This window comes from Leiobunum rupestre, chromosome 7, assembly GCF_980474605.1.
Source record: "Leiobunum rupestre chromosome 7, qqLeiRupe1.1.hap1, whole genome shotgun sequence".
In the NCBI taxonomy this organism is placed as follows: Eukaryota; Metazoa; Arthropoda; class Arachnida; order Opiliones; family Sclerosomatidae; genus Leiobunum; species Leiobunum rupestre.
In genome coordinates, this window is record NC_143390.1 from 13,347,212 (window position 1) to 13,353,269 (window position 6,058).

Sequence of the window (6,058 nt, forward strand, 5' to 3'; positions counted from 1 at the left end):
TGATGGTATAACCCGTTCTTCGTCTATGATTCAACTTACACAACACTCACCAGTGGAGTCCAGTTAACCCCACGCGACTAGTGTTAGATTTCATCAAGTGCAGTTTAGCCTAAATGCTTGGTGTGGTATTGTTGGTCACCATTTAGTTGGTTCTTTTTTTTCTTCCACCTAGGCATTGCCGCATTTATTGAAAGTGGGGCCCTAGGCACTAAGATGGGGGGGGGGGGCTATGTAAGGAAAGCACAGCTTATGTCACGAGAATAATAATTTTTCAAATGACAAGCAACAACCCTGATATGTTTTTATCTTAAACTGAATCATTGAAAAATCTATTGATCTCATCAGTGAGTGAAATTTTAACTGCAAAACCAGTGAAACACTAAAAGTCCACTGATTCTTCACTACACTAAAAAAAATTGCCGTTGGTGGGGGCCTTCTGTTGATGGGGGACCATAGGCCTGCGCCTAGTAGGCAGGCATACTGACAATTTCTGCAAGATAATTTACCCAAGCTACTTGAAGACATGCCATTAGAAACGAGAAGGTGCATGTGGTTTCTGCACGATGGAGCTCCCCCCATTTTAGTCGCAACGTAAGAGCTCATCTTGACGCGACTTTTCCATTAAGGTGGATAGGTCGTGGTGGACCAGTTTGTGGCCAGCAAGATCTCCAGAATTTAAACCCACGCGACTTTTTCCTCTGGGGCTATCTTGAAGACTTAATTTACAAGACTGAAGTTCGGGACGTTGACGACCTGCGACAACGCATATTTGTTGGCTTCGAAACTATTCGCAACACAGTTAAAATCTTTGATAGAGTTCGAGAACCGTTTGTACGACGAGCTCGTACCTGTATTAGAACCGAAGTTGGCCATTTTGAACAATTTTTGTAACGTTTTTAATTAAACAGAAATTTGCATTTCTAACTTCAATTCTAAGTAATTAAAATGTATATCAATTCTTTAAAAAAACTTTATCTATTGTAGAACTTATTAATGACATCAGTTATAGTCACTATCGTTTCACCATTAAAAAACAAATGATTACTAAAAGGAAGCAATTGCAAGCATTCGCAAGTACCATTTCGCGTATTCAACACTAACAAGAACCATTCCGTGTCTTCAACAGTAAAAAACCATTCCGTTTCCTGAACACCGGTATTTCGCTCTTGTGCGCTTTCCAAAATAAGAAGCCCTATCCCAGCATCCATCTGGGAAAATACTTTGAATTGGCATTCACCTCGTACAAGTTGCTTATTTACAAACTTTCTGACCATTTCTTTTAAATAATGAAACTTGGCATTAATAAAATCATTGTAAGATTTAGCACACTTCTGCTAGTACAATAATTAACTTTTAGTATTTGCTATTGTGTTTATAGCTTCACCGTTAAAAAACCAATGAAAAATATTTTTTTTTATGGGCCTAAAACTCTGAAACAAAACATTGAACTCGTTCCGTTGAACTAAAACGTCTTAAAAAGCCAGTTTACTATCTTTTTCTAATTCAAGAGTAAATTTTATTGCCGGATTTATTTCAATAAATGTATTTTTAACAAAATTTGGAATTTTTAAAAAAATTATTATCGGTTATAACCAAATAATCATCCACGTATCCTCTATACACTTTAAAGGAAGAACTGCTTGACTGTAGCAATGCAGCTTCGATATAATTAATGATTATATTACACAACTAGTTAACCATACTCAATCCCGATACTTGACAATATATAAAATACAAAGTAACTAGACGTAACGCAATACTTAACTAACTTCATTATTTCTTTAAGATCATTGGTACAGTAACCAAAGTTTTATAGTCGTTCTTTACACACAATCCCTTGGGGATTTGTGTGTATTGATTTCACGTACTGTGTCCGCCGCCGCCGACGTCAGAAATATCATATCGCCGGCATTGTTCACATTTTAGTGATTTTGGGTGATTTTCAAATTTAATTGAACGTACTTTTTTACATTAAGACCGACTTGTTTGAAAATTATATTTGTAGTTGGTGCTGATCATTTCTTAACTAATTTTTCGGTTGCATTAAGAAATTATAATTTTAAGTAAGATTTCTGCCCACAATTCAAGGTGGTTTCTTTTCGCCTGTTCCTCGGCCTGTTCTCGAACTAAAAGTGTACTCTTTTTTATCGGAAAACGTTTAATTCGCTTGTTTCGGGCATGCTAATTACTCCGCCCCATAAACTACTCGCTTGTCCGGAATTATTAGGGATACTCTTTTTACTCCTTCTGAAAAGGAGGTGTAAAGGAGTAAATCTTATTATGTCGTTTGCTAACCAGAATTTATCTGCTTAAAAGGCCACCGGCAGCCATTTTGGAAAACCGTTTTTACTCCCACTCCAACAATTCGGTAATTAATAGTTAGTGTAGGGAGCTGTTGGCTCGCGTGGCATGCAGGGCTTGCCACCACCCTCTTACGCGTTGTAACCCGGCCACCTGAATTAATGGCTTCAAAAGTCGCTTGATGATTAGGCCTAACGTGGTGCCTTGGTTATTAGCCTAGCTGATTATTATTATTATTATTATTATTATTATTATTACCCTAAAAAGGTTTTATTCGCCTGTTCCGGAGTATTAGGGCTACTCTTTTTACTCCTTCTGAAAAGAAGGTGTAAAGGAGTAAAACGGATTTGGTCCTCTGCTAGCCAGAATTTATCTGCTAAAAAGGCGAGGGCCACAGCCAGCCATTTTGGAAAAACGTTTTTACTCCGACTCAAACTATTCAACACAACAGTATCGGAGTAAAATGACGTCATAGCCTTACTCTTCATACCCTACTCCCAAATTCCCGAACAAGTTAAAAGAAACCACCTATTAGCACAAGAAGTATAAGAATTTTAAGTATTTGGGTATTGTTTTTTCCGTGTGAAAGTGAAACAAGGTCTCATTGACATTTTGTCTATGGAAATGTTACGCAGAAGCACACATATTTTCCTTCTCCAAAATCAATAATACTAACGTAAATGTTTCAAGCAAATACTTCATTCTAAGATATATATATATTACAAGGGAACTATAGAGGTATACACCATGGACTAATTAGTCCATGTATACACTTGGAATGTCTAAGGTTCCATTGGTGATACGAAAGCGCGTCGAGAAAAAGTCAGGTGTAAAACGTAACACGACATTTCAAATTCATTGGCTCGAGGTTTGACGCGAAAAGAATGCGTCGTCATGGTAACAAATAGGCGATCTTCCCGCGCAAAAAAGGCTTGTAAATCAGTGGATTTAAAAACCTCAATTTGTTATCGTACTTAATATTTTGAAGTAATTATAATGTTCTTCGCGAAAGAAGTGTAGTGATACCTAATTTCAGGTATTTGTGTGGTTATAAAAGAGATAATCGGATAAGCTAATAATATAATAACCATGACTAGGCTTAATGACGAGTTTTCGTCGAATGAGGGTAGCGAGGCGCGAGAGTTTATCTCATGAGTTTTAAAGCTTTAAGACACGCCCGTTTCTACGAGCTTCATCACGGCCGTAAAAATCTTCCTTAGACATTCCAAGTGTATACCTATATAGTTTCCTGGTATTACCAGAAGTACATAACGGATTATTAGCTTGAAAAATTTACCTTTCCAGACCTTTTTCGAGCTTGCTATGGCTTTCAGTTTGAAAGATCAACATTTTTTAGGTTGAGATTGCACTCTTTATAGCAGTTTCTGGCTATTCGATAACCAAATGACATAAGCCAAAATTATAAATTCGTTTAATTCCAGCAGTTAAAAGACCACAGAATCAATTGAATTTTGAGAGGTGGAGCTACCCGAAATTTGTTCAATTTTTTTAAATTATTCTGTAGACCTTTAACTGTTGGGATTAAAAGAATTTCTCATTTTTGCTTATAATATTTAGTTTCATGGTAGTGACAAAAATAAATAAGCGAGCGTTATCATTACACCATTTCAGTGGTACAGTCTACGCATGCGCAGTGATTCATTCGCCACCCCACTATAAAAGTAGCCATCCCATAATGCATTGAGAAATACTTCTTTTTATAGCCGATAGATGGCGTGGTTAATATTGAAACTCGTTCTCCGTATATATAAAAAGCAAAATAGCGGTTAAAAAATCTATTAATTAATTTCATAATCAAAATCTATTGTGTTTTAAAAAAATAGCTTAGGGCCAGTAAACAGCTGCTTAAAAATGCAAATTACAAAACTTGAAATCTGGAACACTGAAAATATCAAGTTTACGATGCGTCGAAAGTAGTTCTTTTTGGACGCAAAAGCTCCGACGCGTCTTTCACAGAGCAGCAATGTAGGTCACGTACGTCGACACAAAAATATACAAAACCCCATCTTATAGTTTCGGGCTATTTTTTACGTCGACTTGAAATTCAAGTTCAAGAACGTTATCGACCTGGATTACATGAACGATTGTCGGTATCCTCGCGTTTTCAATTATGGGCGTATTGAATTTTTTTAACAGTTAAGGGGGCTTATACCAACCCCATATTAAATCATGTATATTTATAACGCTTTCCCTGTATGTATCTGCGACTTTGTAGTGTTGTAAGTCGGAAAATGATCAAGGCCTTTTTCCGGAAAATCTTCCGTATTTTTCCGAAATAAATGAAAAACGTTTTCATTCCATGATTAGTCTAATATATTATTTGCCAATTTAAATAAAGCGGCATTTTTTCGAATCTAAAAGTAAAACTAAACCTCTAGACTAGCTTTAAACTGATTAACAATGTAACATTATTAATGTTTGGTAGTATGTTTACTGTTACGAGACATTTTATATTGATAAATAGATAAAAACATTAAAAACCCCTAAAAATTAATTTATGTTCCAATTTTTTATTATTCCGAATTTCTGAACATTTTTCTGAAAATTTTCTAGAAATTTTTCCGCATTTTATTTTTCCGGAAAATTAACAACTCTACGACTTGGCGTAAAACGCGTCTTTTTGCCAACTTTTACGGATAGCTGATACGTTTATAATGCTTTCCCTGATTCGACGCGAAAAATGTATTTTCAACTTTGAGAAAAACGCGTCTTTTAGCCAACTTTTACGGATAGCTGATACGTCTTTGGTAATTGGAATTTTTAGGAACCAGTACCAAGTCACCTTTAAAACTATTTCCAAATCGATTTCACCTCGGAGCTCTTTCTTTTTATAAACGGGAGATCTCCAATGACGCGCGAGGGGCGAAATCAAAAACCCGCCGATTCGGAAAACGAATTGTTGAATACGAAATGAGCCAGCTAGGGTGCATATTTCCCATTTGAAACCATTAAACTTTAGTGGCATTTCTAAAAAATGAATAGGACAAGGTCATGAGGTGACGGTAAAGAAATATCTTCCTAGTTTCTAACCTTTACGCGTGCCCTTTGGGACAAACGTCCATTAATAATGACAAAAGTATATTATATCAGAAGTTTATTCGCGAACGAAACGGCGCTAGCTTCTCCGAGGTAGCGCCTATGATCTAGCGTCTGCTACAGACCAATTAAAAAGTCATAAGAACGTTTTGTCTTAAAGAGACTTATCAAAATATAAGCAAACGGTGTTGGTCCATTTGATCGAAAAATATGTGATCGTCAGTCGATCATTATACGTTGCAATTGATCGAAATTCCATTTGATCGAATCCCATTTGTCATTTGTTTCATAAGATCGAACCTTCAAATGATCGAATACTATTTGATCGAATTCAAAAGTATTTATAGTACCAGTTGGTATGTTTTTATTTTACCGAATGTCAATATGAAGTGCAGAAGGAATGATGATGGAATAATTCATTGCTTAAGTGCAGAAGGAATAATGATGGAATAATTCATTGCTTAAGCGCAGAAGGAATAATGATGGAATAATTCATTGCTTTAACTGTATTAAGCCACAAAGATGAAGAGATTTTTACTTTATACACTATATGATGGAATGTTTTATGACATCGACGATAACGGCCCGTTGTTTTTGATATATATAAATAGGGTCAGGTCAGGTTAGGTTAGGTTAGGTTAGGTTGATGTACGCGCGCCGTATGCGCGTATGCACCGTTGCCTTTTCGATTTACTCCCAA